We start from the raw sequence: 21,494 nt of genomic DNA on the forward strand, positions 1-21,494 counted from the left end.
TTTTTGTAAAAACAACATTGTGATTGAAGTTTCCTTTATATTTATTCCGGACTTGTAAATATGGAAGGGAATGCCAAGTTCCATGGGGCATTGCAGAGGGACAGGACCAAGGAAGGGTGAAGGGGATGGGAGAAGTACAGCACTGTGCTGCAGGCTGCTTCACTTCCAAGGGGTGGTTTACTTTCAGCTCCATCCCCCATGAGCTGCCATCCTCAAATCTGTTTGCAATTCAGGTTCCAAAATCTTTGGTTATTGGAAGAAAAGGCTCTTTCACCTTCATTCTGCACCTCATTTCCCCATCTCTTCCCCAGGAGGAAGACAACCCAAACCCTAATAACGCAGAAGCAATGTAACTATAATCTCTGTAGTGTTGCTTTTTGATAATGCATGGTTTATTGATACATGTGAAAGATTGCCCTGCTGACAGTGCTTGGTGTGCTTGGTGCTCTGGCTACTGTGTTCACCTATTCTTGCAGGAAACTTTGGCAAATTAACATTGAAAAATGTCACAGCTAAATTCAGAGATCAAGTAAACTAGTAATAGTACAGCAGCTGTCTGGAGCAGGACCATAATCCTAGGAAAGTGACTGTTTTTCAGAAATAATGTTTCTCAGATGGTAGATATAATGTTTTTTGTTTGTCTTTTCTCTGTCTTGATACGAGGCAAAAATAAGTTTATTTTTTAAAAGTGTGGCTTTGGATTTCTTGATTTCACTTATAATGGGAGAACGAAAGAGGTTGTCTGTTGTTTTTTTTGTTTTTTTTTTTTTTTTTTTTTTGGTCTTGTTAGCTTCCTGTCTGGATATTTTTTCTCAGCATCATTTCCTTCCACCAAGTAAGATTGAAATAAAGGAAGGAGTGAGGAAAAGGATACTACTAGGAAGATGTTCAGGTAAACATCCACAGAAATTACTTCCGTGCACCACCAAGGAAAGATCTGATTTTTTTCAACAGACATCTTTGAAGTTTTCATATCCACTGAAAAAAGGAATTTTCACCAGGGAATTGTTCTGATGGACTGACAGCCTGCCTTGGTGTTGTAAACCTTAGTATTGTTGTTTCTGTTTAGGTATAAAAGCTGTATTTGAAGCATCTACTGCCTTTTTTTTTTTTGGTCATTGTGGAAATGGTTGATTACCTAAACCCACAGAACAAATTCTGTACCTTCAAAATAAAAAATCTGGAGTCTGAATCCTCTTCAGCTTAATACTTCCAAAACAGCAGAATTTTCCTGCAGCTCAGTGTCTGCTTATATGTTAGGTCTGGAAACAGCGTTAGGTATGGTATAACTGAGAGTATTTCTAACTGCAAGTCTGGGGTACAGATCTCTGTTTGTCACTTTGATCAGAGTTTCTCTGTTGTAGGCCTAAATTGTATCAATCCTGTAGTCAGTGCTAATCTGGAAAGCTGAGTTGTGTCTGTCTTGAACTTGATCAACAATTTTTTGTGTGTGGCCGTGGGCAATAATGGAGTTCAGATGATGACCTAACTAGTAAGAGATGCTTTTATCTTTGTATGCTTTTTTCTTTGCATCTAGATTAAAACAAAACAGCCCTCAAGAGGCCATTTTCCCCTGCCCCATGTACAGCGTATTGTGGAAGATCCACCAGAGCAGATGTTTTCTTCTGCATGCTTTAAAATTGGCTCTGGCAACACTTCTTCTCTTTCTTACTAGTGTGAGGTCTGGGTTTCTCTCTAGTATCTTAAACTTGGCAGTGGGAAATTAAGTGCTGGGATTACAGAAAGAGACAAAACAGTGAAACTAAAAACTGCCCCATTTCTGGGTAAACTGGTGCATTTGAGGGCACAGCACAGAGGCACATAAACTTGTGCATATCCTCATGTGCTTTTATTGCTTAAGATAAAGCAATAAAGGTTCAAGGTTTGAATAACCTTAAATAAGGTTTGAATAAGGTTCAAGGTGCCATAGTGTAAACACTTTAATATTGCTCACTCTGTTATAGTATTCTGGTAGATGAATAATTTAATACACTCAATTTTAAGGGCCAACACTATTTCAACAATTGTCCAAGAAGGTAGTTTCTAAATTAAAAACCCTACTTTCTCTTTTCCATTGTGCATAATGTGAATCATTTATACTTGAGCTGATACTGTGGTAATGATCTTCTAAATATACTGCTTTATAATTCATAATAAAATAGTGTAAGGTTGGACAAGGTTAAAAATTCAGTAGAAACAAGTGTTGATATGATACGTGACTTTATTATGATAATACATTACTGAAATATGTTAAATGCTGTTACAATACAGCCTTTTTGTACTATAGAGGCATAATATAATCGAAATTATATGGGAAAGGGAGACTTTCTTTTTTGTCATTTATATATTAAAAGCTTTAAAGCCTTCTGCAAGTTGGATTTCTTGATTTCTAATGTAATAATTTGACACAAATCTTGTATCAAATAATTCTAATGGAAATAGAGATACTGGCATTTTCTGAAATCAGTGAGTGGCAGTATATAAACTCTGATCCTAGGTAATGCTGAACTAAAGCCAGACTTGCATTATTTTACTGTAAACTAATCTTGCAATGAGTTTACCTTTTGCTGCCAAATTAAACCTCAGGTTCAAATCATTATGTCTGCAAGAAAGTAACCAAAACCCCATAGAAAGGTAATAGGAAACACAGAGGATAAATTGAATTTATCAGAGGGAATTTCAGATGAATGACTGCTTTACAAAGGGTAAAATAATTAAAATAATCTTGAAGACATAATCTTTCTGAAAAAATGTTTGGATGTAATCCTGCAAGCCCTCGGTCACATAAGTAATCCTGCCTCACAGAAGGAGCATATCTTGATGTCAGTAAAACTGTTTACAGGGGAAAGGTTTACTCACGTGACTAAGGGTTTATATGTTTGTACCGTAATTAGTCTCCCTCACTCCCTCTCTCTCTCCCTCTTTTTTTTTTTTTTTTAATGTCAGGAGTAACTTCCACAGTATTTATCTTCCCACACCCCTTTTCTTTGAAATAGCAGATGAGATATATACAGTCACAAACACAATTATAGTGCATTTTCATTCTGTGTAATTATAACAGCTATTAAAATTGTTTACACACAGTCACAGGGAAGACTATAAAAGGACCCAGGTGCTCTCAACATCCTGGATGTAGCCACACAGCTCTTCTGTTGAACAAGTTCATACTTCTCCCATAACAGATTGCAGTTCATACACTTAAAATCAAGAAAACTCAAGTATAACTCGGCAGCATAGATGAGCATGTTTTCATATTGATATCTAGCATCTTCCAATAGGGAAGAGAAAAATATAAATTGACCTGTCTTCATGGATCAAGCCTATTATGAATTTTAAATTGGGCAACAGAGAAAGACTTGATTAAGTGTCATTGAACTCTGTTGTCCTAGATTCTGACTTAGAAAGCAAGCCTACGTCATCTTGGGTCCATATCTAACTACTCAAATGTTTGCAGTGTAGCTACTGAATGGACTTGTTTCCACCTCTTTCTTATCCGTGTGAGCATATGTCTAATTCTGTGCAACAGTCATGCAGATGAATACTTTCACCCAGCAACAGTAAGAGTTAACTTTGAATGTTCTTCCTGGATGATTACAGCAATCAGGGCTGGAACAAAGTGCAAAAGGAGAATTGGTGCTTTGTTATAACTTGTGGGGATCAGACTCCAATCAGAGTGAATTAAATATGAAATATATTGGTTAAGTGCGTGTAATTATCCTACACATAATGTGAAGGGGGGCAGCCACCACAGAGGAGAGGTATGCAAGAGCCGTGTGATCACAGGGACCTACACCTTACACCGAGTTAATCAGACTTCGGTTTCTCTGGAAGATCTTAGTCCTGAAATCAAATCTTTAGTGTCTCTCCAACCAACCATATTTATCTAAGTATTCACTAACTGTATCTTTTACAGCAGATGAAAATTGCCTAATTTAGATACCAGGTTTCCTGGTCTGTAGTTTTCCAGACTTCTCTTAATACTTGTATTAAAAGTTGGTTAAGTTACTTGCCACTTCCCAAACTTCCAGTTTCAAGACAGCCTTTCCATGGCATAGGTAGTAACCCATCGGTCACGTCACTGAAGTCCTGCAGAATCCATCACCAGTCTTTTAGAAACTCTTGGATCTGATCCCAATGTTCACTTCTGCCTTTGCGCAGTAACCTTTCTACTGACAATTTAGTTGAAGCGGGTCCTCATAAGAGTTCCTCAAAAAGGAGGATCCCAGCACCAGAACCTCATCAATCTCTTTTGGAATGAATACATTAACATTTCAGTTGTTCTCCCATATAAATTTGATCTTAGAGAGTACGTTTTATAGACACTTATCTTAACAGACACCCTGTTCTTGATGTTTGCAAAAGTATTAGTATTATTTTTGTCTTTTATGGATTGCTCCTCAAAAATTTTGTTTTGGCCTGCCTTACTATTTTCTCTGCTTGTAAGTGTTGTTTTTTTTTTTAATTACCTTTTTTTTTTGGTTTAACCTGTCAGAGTTTTGCAGTCTTTCCTGTCTTCATTTGTACTTCAGCTTTTTGAAGGGTGTCTGCTTAATAACTTCTGTCATTCTGTTTGGCCATGCCTCTTTCTTTTTGCTTTTTCTCAAATCTTTTTGATGAACATTTGCTTTCTGCTTCCAGTGTGGGACTCTTAAGAAGTCGGAAAACTTGCAAGGATTTCTCTTAGCTGCTGTCTCTTACTATTTTTACCAAGTTTACACACTTTTATGTAGCTTTCTTACTTCAAGCTGCAGTGATTACTTTGGCATTTGCTCCTGGCAGGATGCTGGCTGTGCGTATGCTGCTGCTGCTGCTGCTGCTGCAGAGCAGCTCTCAGGTGAAACACACTCAATGGGGCTTACTCATTACAGGGGAAAAAAAATCCCAACACCTTCCCATGGGCCCCCTATGCTGCTGCTCCACAGATACGTTAATATTTGGCAGTGTCAGGTTGATCATTGGACTTGATGATCTTAAGGGTCTTCTCCAACATAAATGATTCTGTGATTCTGTGAGTCTATTGCTGAACTGGTAGTTTGAGGAGATTTGCAATGAGAGAAGATTTTCTCTAAAATCTAAGACTGAAATCAAAGACCTGCTGCAGAACTGGAATAATAAAATTGCTTGGAGAACTGAATTGCTAGTTGGTCTGTTTCATTACACTGGTGCCTAAACTTTGTGGGTAAGGCACAGATCTTTTGTTGAATGTCTTGTGTCATTCTGGAAATGGCAAATTAGCAAATGAACTGTTTAAAATGAATTTTAAAAAAAGGCTCCCCCAAAACCAGACAAATACAAATTTTTGTGTGTGGAGTCCCTGCTGTGAGCTTGTAAAGCTGTGGCCTCCTTAAAACAAACAAACAAAAAAAAAGGGAAAAAAAACAAAAGCAAAAAACAGAACCCACCCAAACCCTCTCCAGAAACAATAGCACATCTGATGTTTGTGATCTTTCCAAGCATGTGAGATGGGGATGTGCATCAACCAAACACCAGGAATTTCTGTTGATTTTCTTTCTTATCTTTTAGTGGAATAACCTTTCTCTGTGCTGTTTATTTGGAGACTATGAAGGAAAAGGGACATTGAAGTCCGATAGTTATTTCTTCAAACATACACCTGGGACCTCAAATATGCTACGAATCTCTATAGAAGCATTACGTTTACTTGACAACTTCTTAAAAAGAAAGCTGAAATACAGACTGTCAGTGTTAGTATCTTCTTGGCTTTAAGTCAGGGGCCCAGGGCTTACGAACATTTCATTATCTTTGGCTACTTTGCTGGCATCCTGAATTTCTATTTAAAAATAAAAATCCTACTATGACAGGAAATTAATTTTCTTATCAGACCAGACAGGTAAATAGATTGCCCTGCTTTTAATATGTGTATGCAAATCCCTGCAAAAACTTAAGGAATAAAGAAACTGAAGGAGGTCAAACTGAAAGGTATTCCAAAAAACTACTTTATGTGGAAGGCATTGCTGTAACCTACGAACCAAGATACCCTTTCTCAGTGGAAGGAGAGAGGTCTTTAAGATGTTTTGAGAAGCTCTGGAGACTGCAATGGTTATACAGAGACCTTCAGCTCCTAAGTTAATCTTAATGAATGCGTGGTTTGTGTAACAAGGAGATATTTATTCTGTAGCCTTTTGTTCTTTCTGTAATTTAGTCCAGAATTTTGGTCAGCAAGAAAGGACTTATTTTCTCCTCATGGGAAACTGCTATAGAAAAGCTTGCCCTGGATTCTACCACGGAGTAGATTTTATTTTATTTTTTTTTCCCCAGCTGTACTCTAGCTCAACCATTAAGTAGAATAACAACTGGTTCTTTTTAGAAACAGATGCAGCTTCTAGCAGATTAGCAAACCACTCCTTGGGGCAGGTGGTAAAAGAAACAACATACCCTTGTCTTTTGATGAAATGAAAGTTAGGTGAGGGTAATTCGTTGCTCTACACCAGGCTCTCAGCTGTGTGCCACACAGTTCTAGTTCTGTCGTCATTTTCCACTTTCCATGACTGTTCTTATTGACACTAGTAATTCAACAGGTGTCACCTACTGCCATTACCTTCTTTTGTTTGAATAAGGAATATGTATTAGCGAAGGAGGGGCTGTTTTGTTTTTTTTTTTAGCCTTTGTTAGCAGCAAGCCTTTGAAGTTCCATCCCATTCACAGCTACTGTAGCAGAGGGTTGATTCAGTTGACAAAACTGATAAGCTGAATGTAGGTAGGTAATTTTACTATAGGTTTGAATGCAGACTATTATGTGGTTTATTAGTCCTTAGGATGCCATTTAACAAAAGCTACTCTCTTTGCCAAGCATTGTGGTGTAAGTAGCCATGTGTGCCCAGTCCTTCTTGTGCTGGGGCTTCATGGAAACAGTTCAGAATGACTTTGTCTGCAAAGGAAAATGAAATCTGTTGCTTGCTGTCTCCTGAAAAGCTCTTTGGAAGATCTCTTCTTTCAATGCTAGTGCCTTAGTAGCATTAGGCAGTAGCTACTGCTTTAGGCCTATAAAAAGGGAAAATGCATAGATTGGGATTTATATGTACTCTCCAGATGTCCGTAGTTATTCTGCTAGTTCTTGCCTGGGACAGCAGCTGTTAAATCACTGTTGAATGATGCCTTTTCCCTTATTGCTTAGGGCTCACCCGTGTCCTCGGCACCGGCATGCTCTGGATGTGATTATTGCCCTGAACAGCCTCTGGGAGTCGGAAGACCTTCAAGTTCCCAGTTGGCAGGCACGACCTTGCTGTCAGACACTCGGCCGGGAATTGCAACGCGGGCCAGTCTACATGCACAGCGAGAAAACTACCCACTGCACTGGGGGCAGGTGAAAGGAGAAGACACGGAGCCTCTTCTCTCAGTCTTCTAAGGAAGTAATTTGCTCAATGAGAGCAATTGTGAGGGATATCCCTACTTTGCAGCTGCCCTACAGATACACCTGTGCTGTCCTCAGGCTTCCACTGCTCTGCTGTGTAATCGCAGATCAGGTGAAACTGGTCAGGACCTGGGCCTTCAACTTTCAGGGCTTGATAACAGAGCTGAAACAATGCTCATATGTTGCAAGTTACTGCTGGTGACATCCTCAGTTTTTTAACTTGCTGAAGATAGCAGGAGTTGTTACCTGAACCTGCTATTTTGGTTTTTGCTTTTGTAGAAAAAGAGTGCCTGTTGAGCAAGATAAAGCAGTATATTATACTGATAACTTAAATTACAGTGCTGACTTTGTTTTTAACCCACTTAGATAGAATTGTTCAATTCCAGCACTGTCAGGAGCTCCGTTTCATTTTTTTTCCTCTTCAAAATTTGATTCACTGAACTACATAAGAAGTTACTTATTTTCAAAACCATAATAACAAAATATGTTGTAAAAGCTGCAATGACCTTGAAGTTCATTTTTTAACGAGTAACAAAAGTCAACAAAATACTAGCTCTTAATAATCTGAAGAAGTCATCAAAAAAAAAAGTGTATGGTAATGGAGGCACATAAAAATGGGTAATAATCACTTAAAGACTCCTGTTACTAATTATACTATTACTAGAAGCTAAACAAAATTAATGTAGCCATTCAGTCCTTTCAAAATGAAGGTATGCGTTCTTTTTTTGTTGTTGTTTTTTTTTCTTCTTAGCTACAGAGAAGGACAAAGATAAGCAAAATGAAGAAAGTCAAATCAAGGTCAGAGATTTAATCCAATATAAAGAGAACATCACTGCGCAGGATATTGAATAGCATGTGCTAAGAAGGGAGAGGATATGTGTCCATGTAGATATTAAGAAAAACATGAAAACGTAAGCAGAATTGTTTTCTTTATAAACTTGCTTTAATATGCATGCCCATTTCTTGCTTCCTTTTCATACTCTGGGTTTAACTGGTTAAGTACTGTACATGCTGGTTGCCTGTGGCTTTGCTCTTGTGGTCGACTGCATTTCTAATTGTCAAGGGCACCTACAACACTGTCCAGGTACAGTTTTGCTCTGGTTTTTGTTGTTGTTTTAAATAAATAACCTAAGTGGATGTTGTACTTGAGAAAACTGCTGTATACAGAAAATGAATTTACAAACTTTATTCTTGAATAAGTCTGAGAAATTAAGTCTGAATTTGCATTCTGCAACATTTCTTGTGAATTACTTCTATCAGGAAACAAGGGTGATCGTAAAAGACTTGTAACCAAACTTACTTAAATTGTTGCTTGAGAATAGCTTGATTAGCAAGACATTATATAAGGCAAGCTTATCAGAAAGCAAAAAAATGATATATATATATATATATTTAAAACGTCCAAGAAAATCTCCGACTGCAAGCACCCAGCAGAGAGGAGTGATGTTGTTGGATGAGCTGTGCAGTAGGTATTTTGCTGAGCTGTGTGTAGCGCTGGGCATGTGGCTGAGTCTGATATCAGGCTGGACGTTTGCTGAGCCCCCATGATCTGCACTGAGTTTGAGGACAGTGTAGCAACATACCGATTTACATGTACATATGCTATGCACTCCCTCTTCTGGATAATTTTGTAGTGGCTGTGCTGGTGGAATTTTCTCCCTACAGGGCTGAGCCTTAAAAACTAATCGGGGCTGAAATTACTGCTGCATGTGGGCTATTACTGCACTGTGCCTGTTCAAAATAGGTCTGGGACGTCTCACGACCAGCTCCCAGACATATGGGTTGTTACCCCTTGTTTGGAATGATTGAAGGCAATGGTGGCACAAAGGGGACCTCACTGCCTCTGGGCAGGCGCTGTCAGAGCCAGAGGTTCAGTACTGACCACTTCAAAAATTAAGAATTTATATTTGAGTGAGGTGGCCTCATCCTTCGTAATGAATCACACTGAAGGAATGGTTTGAATGCCTTAGATACCAGACATCCACAGCTTTGGTTACAATTTGGACACTGCAGCTCAGACTCATCAGTATGAAAATATGATTTTCATTTTTAGGAAAGGAACTGTGGTATTGCAGTTACAGCATCTAAAAGAGAGAGACGTCTGGCTCATTCCCACCTGCACCAGAGACATGCTGGCTGATCTGGGGCACATCATCCGGTCTCTCTCTTTTTTGCTGTTGTTTTTCCCAATAATTCCCTTTCTGTAAAACAAGGATTATATTTCTGCTTGTCTTGTGAAGAAAACAAGCCACGTTGAGGTGATTTGATCTATGACGTTACTGTGAGACATAAACACTCTTGAATAGACTAAATTAGGCAAAATTATTGCCTAATTAATTCCTTAGTGCTGGACAATATGCAAACCAGATTCTTCTGCATCCAGATGTTTTTTACTTCCTGTCTCAGCACCTTTAGCTTCTTCCACTCTGAGACCTCTGGAAAAGTTAGTCTTAACATTAATTACTTAATTAGTTAGTCTTAATATTAAGTTAATATTAGTCTTAATATTAGTTAGTTATACCTGAAAAAGAACAGAATTTGGTGGTCATCTGGTGTCTTATTTGGTGTCTTGCTTCCCACACCCCTTACGTGATGTGGAGGTATTAAGGCTCTTGTATCTCATATACCTCTCCCCCCCAATAACAAAAATTATTAATAACAATCTATTTTTAAACTATGATTGAGGTCTCAAAATCCTGTTTGGGCCATGGAATTTCATTGCTAAGCAATGTGCTGCTGGCAGAAAAGAATGCATCAATTTGAAGCCAGTGAGATTTACAGGAATAAAGTAAAGCTTTGCTTTAGGTTTTCAAAAGCTCAAACTGTGCCTGTGCATCCATTATACATGACAGAATGATTATACTACAAAAAAAAAAATACATATCCAATCTTTTGTATTTTGGCTGCAGGCAGTTCGGCTCTGTCTGGTTGAGTGCACATTGTGTGTTCTTCCTTTTGATGCACAAACATCTCTAGGTTAGCGACGAAAGGGGCAGGGGTCCGAAATCACATTAGATTGTTCTCTCATTGTATTTAGACCAAACAAGACCACGTACTGCATAAAGGGGAATCTCTGTGGATCACCAGTTCCTGTAGGCAAACTCAGCCTCCTATTGTTCTGATGCGAAATTAAAAATATTGGTCCATAATATGTTGGAAAGGTTCCATACATCCTGAAAAGAATGAGTGATACATCCGATATGCCTCGGTTAAAAGCGAATCCACATATATCCATCCCCTGCAGTTGTGTATCAGCCCCAGCTAAACCCATCCAATCTCCAGCATAAAGTGCTCATAGTTTGGTGAGGGTTATGCTGATGAAATCGAACTGTTATTACCTGCCTGCTGTGTGTTTTTACCTGGGACAAGTCTTTATATTTGAGTAAGTGAATTGCTCGATACTTTTAGCACAATGGGACTAGCAATTAAAACACAAGCCTTGGAAGAACCAGCCACCTCTTTCTATCCATTTCAATGGAGATGTTCTGGTGTTTGAAAAGTTATAGCTGGTACAGCTGAGGATGTATCCCAGACAGACACTCTGGGATCTTACAGGTCGGCAGATTTGAAAGAAGTTTGTGATCAAGTCAGTGACATCCTTGTGAAGTAGCAAGGTGGCACTCAGCTATGCAGGTCCATTTTCCAGAGTGCAGGAAGATCACTTCCTTTTTTATTCTTTCAGCTGGTCCTACTGATCCATAACACACTGCTGAGCCATTCCAAGGTCTTCCCAAAGTTCTTCTTCACTCTCAGCCCTCACACATACCAGCCTTGCACACAAATGTGCATAGGTGACGTGTTTATTTACTGTATCTTCTACCTGTGTCCCCAGCAATGCTGCTCATCTGCAAGATTTAAAGTCCCAAATGGGACATGTAGGGTTTTCTGCTATTTATTTCAACCAGCTGCTTCTGTAAAAGTATTTAATGGTGTCTTGCACCTATGGTAAATGAAGGGCAAGGGTAACACTTGGTAGCCTTGATAGGGCTTGAAATGTTTTACAAGGGAAAGCTGGTTTTATTCCACATTTACTGTTATCTCTTGCTTATGTTGTAGCACATCTTTAAAGTGTTTCAAAATACACTAACAAAAGTAAAGAAGAAGAATAACTGCAGTTACTGTTAGTTGAATCACAGAATGTAGCATGTATGCTACAAATCACACCGCTGTAGTCGCAGCTGCACAGGTAATATAGTGAACTGCTTTCCCCTTGTCTATTTTGTTACCTGGAATATGATTTTTTCCCCTTCTTCCTTTTTCCACCCTTCCACACACCCCTGCCCCAAAGCATTTTGACTTACTTAGCTCTGCTCTGTCTCTGGGGGTCTACCCCATTTTCTGTTGAGGAACAGGATACCTTGGCTACAGGATACCAAACCATTCCTCACCCAAGGAAATGCTGGAAAACACAAAACCTTTCTGAATACGGTCTTTGCCCTCTGAAGTCAATTGGAGGTTAGCTACTGACACCCATAGGACCAAGTCTCGACCTCTTCAGGCCCTCAGCATCTTGTCAGGAGTTACTCCTTCAGCTGCCTGAGAGCTCAGGGCATGGATAGCTGCCTTTCTGACCTCCCAGAACATAACAGTGGTGGAGGGAAAAACAAAGCCCTGTGCTAAGGAAGGGGGAGGAAGTTCAGGCTGTTTATGTGTGGTTACGATTTCCTTTGTTTTTTCCTATTTTGCATTAGTGTGATTTTTTTTTTTTTCAAGTTGCAGAAAGCAGACTTCACGGTGCTGGCAATAATATTCACCAAATATGCCAGGAAATATTTGTATCTTATTTTCTAGGGGTGCAGGGCTGTACTCACCTGTTTTTGAAATCCGGGCTTCTCTAATATGTACTAAGGCCTATTATAGCATAGAAATAGAAGAGAAGAGAATTTTATACAATACAAAATATGTTTTGGTGGCTTAAGTGGATAATTTCAGTGCTCAACAGGTAAAGACCCATTTCAAACTGAATTAGATGTTCTCAAGCAGTGAATAAATCAACTGGTGGCTGTGTGGGAAGGGTGAGGTGCACCCTTACATGGACACTGCTTTTCTGTCCAGCTTGCTCTTTCTTTGCTGGGTCCAACTTTAGATGTTTTTCTCTCCTGGTACACTCTCTTTATAGCTCTTTCATGCCTGTGGTCAAAGGCCTCTTCTCCCACTTTGCTGTCAAGTCCATGACATGTTTAGTCTAATTTCCAGATACTTCCTGGATCTGCATCTCCAAAAGAGAAGTATAATACTGCAAACAATATGCTGGTCTTCATTAATATGTCTTTTTTTTTTTCTGGGTTCCTCTTTAGGGGAGGGAGACCAAGGGTTTCTTTTTGGACTCTTCAAGCAAAGCTCAAGCAAAATAAGTCACTGTTATCTTCTGAGACACAATTAGGTACATTTTTATCATTGACTTTAGATCTGGAATTTGCTTTCTCTAAAAATGCTAGTCATGCCTCTCCTTGTGTCAGCAGCAGTAATGATTATATGAGTTCATTGCCAGCCAGATGAGTGACTGGAAAGCAATTTATATACATTTTTTTCCTCTGTTAATTACCAGATGGATCTACTGACTTGCCCTACTCGGAGGGCAGGAATTGGGAAAAGTGGGTGCATGCGTTTTTGCAGCACAGAATTTGAATTGGCTTAAGCCATTTTTAAAAACTTACCTTTCTCATTCATAAATTTCCCCTTTTTAAAGAAAAGGATGGAAAATTGGTTGCAGGTGCAATCACAGTGCCTTACCCAGAAATCAGCTCATGTTCTTTCCCTTCATGGAGGAGAGGGATTTCTGCATTCCATTGCTGAAGGTTAATAGGTTATGACTGTCAAGTCAACGATTAAGTGAGTCCTTTATCTTTTCATGTTCTCTCTTCAATCTCATATTTTGAGAAGTGAGGCTACGGTATACATTTTTCAATGTAAATGGAGATTCTGTGTTGTTCCAAAAGCTGGGAGCAGGTGAAAAGCAGGGTAGACTGCTGTAGCTAGAACATGTAGTAACACTGAGGTATTGTGATGCTATTTGTAGTCTATGAGGAGGATGGTGATGTGATACTCAAGCAGAAGAGACGGACTTGATTTGTCTGAAACCAAGAGAGATGGGCCAGGTAGATAGTATAGCCAGCACTTCTGATCAGCCTTGTCAGGGTGGCACAAGGCTGCATCTTTCAATCTCTTGTAATTACACATGTGCATCATATTTTGCTGCAGCCTGGTTTTTAGAAGGAGAGTTAAAGAAGAGCTTAGCACCTATGTGAGCAAGCTGATCACTTTTAAAAAATAATTTAATTTCAAAATTTGCCATATGTGTTAAATACATGAAACCTGGGGAGATACACTTGGGTCTTTTTGCCTCTCACAATACTTGTCTTGAGAAATTCACTCTGTTTTGCTACTGTTTTCTGATGTTTTGCACACCAAAAGCTGGGTAGAGATGGCTTAAGGCATGGCTTGGAGCCCTTGCACGCTGGCATGACATCAGTGGGGAGGAGTGTGGTATGCAGGTTTGCAAAGGTCTCAAAAGAGCTCTCTCTTCTTGCAGTGCTTTTGGCTTTCTGATGACCTAAAGCCATTCTCCACCCATCTATGAAGTAATCTGTCTCTGAGTTATTTGCTTGGATGCCAGTTAAAGTCAGTAATACCCTGGTGGTCTAATTGTTTAGGAGATTTGTTGAGATAACTCAGACAGATTTTATTAGCATGGTGCTCGTAATAAAGCATTTTAACAGAAGTGGAAGGAACTAAGTTAAGTCAGAGCTGTACCGGGATCACCTAACTCATTTTCTCTTGAGGTTACAATGTGCAGTGTGTGTTTTCTGCCTAAGGATATTAGACCCATTTTTCATGTTTTAGGGTATTGTTTTCTTAAGGTGAAATAGGGATGTGCCTGGATAAGTATTTCCAGTGGGTCTAGGCATCTTCTAGGCATCTGGGCATATTTAGAGCATCTTCTAATAATAATGCCTGTCCCTTTGGTTTGGGAGCGAGCTTAACACACACTTCATCCCTTTTGTCTGTATGTTTGCAGTGTCTTCCTAGGCAGTGCTGGTTAGATGTTTGCCACCAACTGTGCAATTAAAACAGACTATGTGTTTGTATAAAAAGTCAATGACCTAGAGCATTACAGAGCATTATTGTGCTCTTTAAAATTAATCTGTATGCTCTGAAGACTATTTCTATAGCACAAATTGTCATCCTTGTATTATCTGTGCATGCTCTAAAGCAGTGCCAGTCTTCAGTGTTGTAGCTACAAAGCAATCTCTCATTATTTTGAGGCGTTCTGTAATTGTACCGTTGTTAGTGTAAGTCATGAATGAAAATCCCAGCAAAAGTAAAGCTGTAACTCTTAAAATTGTGCAATGGCCAAACTGTTATTTTTCCCTGGGGATAATCTGAAAGAAAAGAAATGTTTATATTGGCTTTGAAATGTTTCAGTCTGGTCCCAAACCACTGACCTCCTAAAAACAAAATGGAAATATGCCAACACCACCTTGAAAAAAGGCCGTTCCCCAAGCATGTGCTATCACCAGCCAGTTTGCCTGAATATTCACAAATAATAAATAAAAAGAGCCACACGTCTAGCTGAACCAGAGAGCAATTAGGAACCTTGAATGAAAGTTTGCAGTTGCTGGCTTTGCATCTTACGGCTTGTACGTTCCTGTCCCAACATTTCTAAAAGACTAAACAAGAGTGCTAGATCAGTGAGGGCTGTCAGCATAACCTAGTTGTCCTAACATCCCTACTTTTAGCTGTTAATGTTATTCTCCATGAGTTCTATGTTAAGTATGTTTAAACACTGAAGAAGAAAAATTTCATGCCTTCTTGCTGAATCAGCAAACCTTGAAATCTGTTGCTTCTCTTTCCCAGTTATTTGTGGGTAGAGTTGTCTCCTCCCCAACACTTCACTCATGGATCCTGTAAATCCAGCAAAGAATCATGCAAGACAAAATGAGTCTTGATTACTTACAAAAGCCCCTGATGGAGGCAGAAACTTCTGGTTTTAGACTTCTATTGTCTATATTATTTTGTTACCTTTTCCCTTTTCCTCTTGCTCCAGTTGCCTTAGTTCTCCTCTGCCTGACCTAACCTAATATCTTTCCTCTTTCCCTCTGTTCTGAAGGCTGCCGGACAGCAGATATGCTCTTGTATAGTAGAAGTGTCCCGCATTCAAGTGTTGCAGCCCATGGCTGCTTTTCCTGTAAGTTTACATGTTTTAAGTAACAATCAGCCATGAATCTTTGTTCTGCCCTAACAGACTGGGGTAAATAGTGGCCTAATAAAATGTTAATTGGAGTAGTGACGGCTTATTGAACAGAGTTAAAATGCAAACGGAGGAGTGTTCTCTAAAATTTGCATTCTCTTAGTATGTGTGTAAGGGATTTGAGGATGTCTGGTGTCTACAGCATGTAATGGTTACTGGTGTGTTGAGGAAGGCAGGGAGGACTTTGAATTGGGCTTTCAATTGGATGCCTTCCTTCTGTAGGCTGAAGGAGATGTCAAACCAAGGAGCAAGAAAAATAACACAATCCTGAGAAGTATGTGGCTTTTGTCCAGCCACAGAATTCTGTATCACTTCTATTGTATCAAAATGGCACAAAATAAAAATGCAAAGATGCAATAATGTGAAAATGGACCCTGATGTTTAACAACTAAATAAATATCTGCATGTACAAAGTTATATTTTTCCCTCAGATATTAATAATAGAAATATTTTAATTCAGCTTAGTATCATGAGCCTCAGAAGCTTTACTGTGATAGAAAGAATTCCATCCAGGTTTCTTTCCACATGAAAACACAGGCAGCTTTAGGCATGGGCAAAGTATTTCAGCATTTAGGGCAGCAGCTAACTAAATAGCATGTTTGCTGTGCTCTTGCTTGTAACTTTACAGGATTGTTGCTGCGCTGCTAAGGGAGGGAGTGGAGTGGGTAGGGCAGGATCTTGCTGTCAGTGGGAATCAAACTGGCCCATGCAGGATGTGCAATGTAAAAAGAATAAGCGAAAGGAAATAACTGTGAGTGTGAAGTAGAAAGCATTAGCACTGCCCAAGAAGCCCAATTTAATGCTACAGGAGAAAAATTTCCACCCTTAAAGAAATGTTCATTGTATTACTTTAGCAGATCTCCTGCCTCCTGACACTGTAAGAATACATTGTGTTTTTATTTTTTAATATTGCACTGACCTGCACTAAATCATAAAACCTCTCTCTTTTATTTTTATTTTTATTTTTATTTTTATTTTTATTTTTATTTTTATTTTTATTTTTATTTTTATTTTTATTTTTATTTTTATTTTTATTTTTATTTTTATTTTTATTTTTATTTTTATTTTTATTTTTATTTTTATTTTTATTTTTATTTTTATTTTTATTTTTATTTTTATTTTTATTTTTATTTTTATTATTTTTTTCTTACCCTGAGTAATTAAATCCCTGTCTATGATTTACACTTGATGAATGTGGGCAGGAGGTGGAAAGAAAGCTTCCAGCAAAGGCTGGGAAAAAGGGCCTCAAGCACAAGGAACTCCCAGCAGGAATGGAGGCAAATCTGCTAAGTGTGGCTCCAAGCCCTGGAGTGATCCAGCGTGTGTATTGCACAAGAGTTCTGCTGCTGGAAATTAAGTCAGCTCTTCAGCTGGTGTGGATTTGCATGTGTGAATTGTTCAGGTGTACTCTTCTTGCATACTCTCACAGGTGCTTCTAAAAGAAGAGAGAAAAGTTCACTTGTGGGTGTAGGAGTTTTCTTTAAGTCCCTGATCTTTTTCTACCTGCAAATCGAAGTTTCAGATCTTGTTTTCTTATCTACTCACAGGGTTGTTCCCTAACACAATGTTTAACATACTTTCAGGGTGATCCAGCAATACGCAAATATTTTACTTTAATCCACTAAACTACTAATTTAAAGGTAGAAAGGCACCAGCTTCTGGCGTTTTGTTGCTGCAATTTTCCACCTATTGTCAGCTGTAATTGCAAGCCACCTAGGATTTAGTTGGCAAGTGCAAGATGTTGCTTGCACATTCTGTTTCTTATGTAACAGAAATTAGGTCAGCTTGCATTTGTGTATCAAATTTGTGATCACCCAACTATGGCGTAGTGTCAACCTCTTGAGCTTTCCTGGCTGGTGTAGAACACTTTTAAGAAGTGCTAGATAATGTGGTTGTCTCTGCACTACGTGAAATCAGGCTTCGCCTTGCAATAGTGCTGCATGTAACCTGTGGTGCCCACTAGCTATACAGGAGGCTACTAAGACACTCTAGTAGATCTGTCTTCTCTTGGCAGTGAGAGTGCATTTGTAACCATTCCTATCAGTAATATGCTGCATACATATCCTGTTAAAAATATAATTTGAAACCAGGTAGGTGAATTGGGAAATGCTTACCAAATATGGGCAAGCTGTTTGGGTTTCAAAACTCATCTTCCATTGAAATTAAACTCATCTGCCATTGAAAATCCCTTCAAAACAGATGTCAGCACATAAAATTATTTTTGGATTTGTCTGGTGTATTTGCAATTGCAGCAAAATGAGATAAGATTTAATGAGTTGTTTTGAAATGGAAATACATTTATGTTTAAACAAAACAACCAAAATACTACTCCAGAAAAGTCTGAGTAGCCTCATTTACTCATTAAGAATACTTTGGTTCTAAGGATGAGATGACTTGTACCTGACTTTAAACATCTAAAACTTGTTTGCCTAAGGAAGGTAAGTACCTTTTCAAAGAGTATATCATAAACTTGCACAACATCATTCTGCTTGTTTGGAAGCAAGGTGGTTCTGTGCAGTAAGCTACATGTATTTGTTACAGTGTTATATCACATGTATTTGAATAACTCCTGTTGTGTTCACCTAATCAAATGCATTAGGAAACAAGGGAGATGAGGTTTTCCCTTCCCACAGTGCATCACCAGTCTGCTACCTGACAGGGTGGGCCAAAGAATCTGGTTTTTCTAGTCTGATATTGTGATGAAAATAAACAGGCCTTGGGGTAAGTGACTGCTGAAACATTTTCTACCCTTTTTTTCACAACTCAGCAAACCTGAAAAAAGTTTATAAACCAGATTATGTGGGTATAGGCAGTCCTGACGCAGACTTTTCCTCAAACTTTTCCTTTAGTTAAAACCACCAATTGTGCAGGCAGTGATTACTCTATTAATGGCTGATGTTAAAATTAGTTGCGAGTTATTTTCTCAGGCAAATAATTTTTCATCATAATTTCTTGATCTCTTCTGTATCACTATAGTGATAAAATCAGCTGTGTACATTGTACTAAATATTCTCTAGAAACCAGTACTGAGATTTTTGACTTCACTGAATGTGCACGCTGAGGACATTTTCACATCTGAGTGATTCCAACATCCTTTGGCTGGCATCTTCCAGAACATATTGCAAAAGGAAACGAAAACCTTTTTTGTGTTACATTGAAAAATAAATTGCTCATTGGAACACAGAATAGGAGTCACAGTCTATGCATCTGGCTGTCCATCCATTTAAAGAAACTAGTTAGAAGGTCAGGCTCAGAGGAATTCTGTTAAGTGTTGGTTCTCTACCAGGGGGCTGATCAACGGTGGAGTACTGCAGGTGTCTGTAGATGGACCTGTCCTGCTTAACAACTTTGTCAATGTCCTGCAGGAAGCTATGGAGAGCAGTCTCATCGAGTTTTCAGTGACATAAAACTGGCAGAAGCAGGTGACAGCCTGAGAGTGGAGCTGCCACTCAGAGTGTCCTAGACAGGCTGGAGGGGTGGGCTGAGGTGAGTGAACCTTATGAAATTCAATTCAGTGCAAAGCCCTGCCCCTGGGAAGGCAGAGTCTCTGGCAGTGATCCAGCCTGGGTCTGCCTGGCTGGGGGGCAGCTCTACAGGAAAGTTCCTTGGGTCTGTTGGCAGCGAGCGGAGAGGAGCCCACAACGCCCTGGCAGCAGCAACCTGGGCAGCACAGACCAGGGAAGGGCCAGGAGATCAAAATGTGGATTATCCCCTTCTGCTCAGCACTTGTTAGGTCACATCCAGATACTGTATCCTGTTTTGGGGTCCCAGTACAGGAAAGATTGTAAACTGAGGTGAATTCAGTGGAGGACCACCAGGATGCTTGCTCCTGGAGCACTTGCCAAGGGAGGAGAAGCTGAGGAGATGGAAGTTGTTCGGCCTTGAGAAGAGACAGCTTTGAGGGGATATCCCAGCAGCCTCACAGTACCTACAAGGAGATTATTGAGAAGATGGAGCTCTTCACTGTAGTGCAGGGTAGGAGGGATGTAAGTTTAAACATAAGTTCAACTGGATATGAGAAGTCATTTTTCCACTGTGAGGACAATGAAACCTGGGAGACTGTGCAGTCTTCATCCTTTCATATCTTCAAGACCCTATGGGATGAAGCCCTGAGCAGTCTGGTCTGATCTCAGAGTAACCCAGCACAGAACAGAAGCTTGGAACCAGAGACATCCTGAAGTCCTTTCCAACCTGAATGGTCTTATGAAAATTAGATTGGAAGCAGTCTCTGGAGGTCATCTGGTCAAAGCAAGGCCAGCTTAGATAAAGCTCAGTCGAGTTCTGAATATCTCCATGCATGGAGACTCCAAAATCTTTTCAGGCAACTTGTGCCATTGTTTGATTACTCTCGAGCGTGACAAGACTGCAGGTAATTGGGATTTGACAAGTTTCATGTCTCTAAACAAAAGTTTTGGTAAAGTAGGTCAAGATGGAGTCAATTTAGATAGAGTAGGTAGAATCAGTATAGATGATGTGGCATGAAACTTCAAGGTACTCTTAAGAACTCAAATAAGATAAATTTGCATGTTGTTGATGTTATTGCTGACCTGACAAATTAAATTGTCTTTCTTTCATGTGTTTAGATGTATTATCATTGTACACTCATTTTGTTTTCTCTCTGTTTTCTACCATCTCCATGGTTATATAAAACTGTTGACACAATGGATTCATGGTAGATCTTCAGCTCAAGAGAGGCTGGAAGTGAGTAAAGTCTGTGCAAATGTTTTCCTCAAGCAGTGCCAATTAAGTGCCAGTAGTTGCACCTCATGTTAGAGTTGATTTATATTTATTGGGTATGGGGAAACACCAGGGGGGTTTTTAATACCTCAGTGTCCAGGACAGTAGGTCCAAGTGCCAGGGGTGTTGGACTGGCACTTCAAAAAAGGTTTCACAGTGGAAGCAGTATGTACATCTGGAAGATTGTATTGACTGAGCTGCATTGCACTAAAAATGTCTTTTCTGCAGTAAAACTAACACGTAGTTTAACAAGTCATTATGTGGTGTCTGGGAGAAAAACAGTGGAAATGCAGAGATTGAGAATCATTTCCATAATATTCATTAATCCTTTCCTTTGAAGTAAAAATATTCCAAATGGTAGTAAATGTCCTTAAATTGTTTTGGCACTAGCAGCCAGCCTGTGGTGTCTTGAAAGTCATTGCTGCATATGAATAGATATGAGCTGATAATTTAAAGCAGGGGTTTATAGCTCCATAGGGATAACAAATAAGAAAGCAAAACAATGGCTTTGCGTAAGAGCCTGTTAAAATCCTGTAAGAGTTTTTCTATAAATAGCGTGTTGTTTCTCTCAGTCATCTTTGAGGAAAATATTAAATCCAGAAGGGCTGGCATAAAAAATCCAGACTTATGAGGACTATATATAGTTTTTTTTTTTTTTTTTTCTTCCCTAAAGTGATGCTGGGCATGATCAGCAATTAGGTTTGTTTAAGGGTGGTCATTGATCTGGGAGATAGGAAAGGTAATGCTTTGTGATGGATAGTTTGCATATTTTGAGTGACCCTATGAGAGTCCAGCATGGGAGAGAAAGCACAGCAGAAGGAAAGGGAGTATCAGCCTTTTTGCAGCAGCTGGCTGTGTTCACGATTTAATGGTAATGCTGTCACGCCTGCAAGGACAAGCAAGCAAGGTGCGAAGGTAAATTCAGTATCCCCTAGGAGACCAATTACTGTAACTGGGGAAAAATTGACAAAGGTTTGGTGAGATACGCTGTTCTTGAGGTTTTAATGAGGCAGAGCTGCTGATTGCTTTTAGCTCATTAAAAGGATTAGCTGGCAATAGGTGCTCCAGGGTTGAACTATTTTGTTTCAGGTTTGACAATCTGGGCTTCTAAAAAGTATCTGGAAAGTGCCAAAGGCC

At 39.3% G+C, this 21,494-nt stretch overlaps 1 protein-coding gene across 2 annotated transcripts in view; it reads left to right on the forward strand.

Annotated features, from left to right (window-relative positions):
- The first annotated feature begins 6,658 nt into the window (after positions 1-6,658).
- Positions 6,659-21,494, forward strand: part of HMCN1 (hemicentin 1) — a 246,794-nt gene continuing 231,958 nt past the window's right edge. The window contains exon 1 of one of the 2 annotated variants that reach the window (XM_080602312.1): positions 6,659-8,280. The gene's annotated coding sequence lies outside the window, so the exon portion shown is untranslated. Of the gene's footprint in view, positions 8,281-17,113; positions 17,136-21,494 lie in introns of those variants that run through there. The other variant, XM_080602311.1, reaches the window with a different exon arrangement.

Source organism: Anser brachyrhynchus, assembly GCF_964034855.1.
Source record: "Anser brachyrhynchus genome assembly, chromosome: 8".
Taxonomy (NCBI): domain Eukaryota; kingdom Metazoa; phylum Chordata; class Aves; order Anseriformes; family Anatidae; genus Anser; species Anser brachyrhynchus.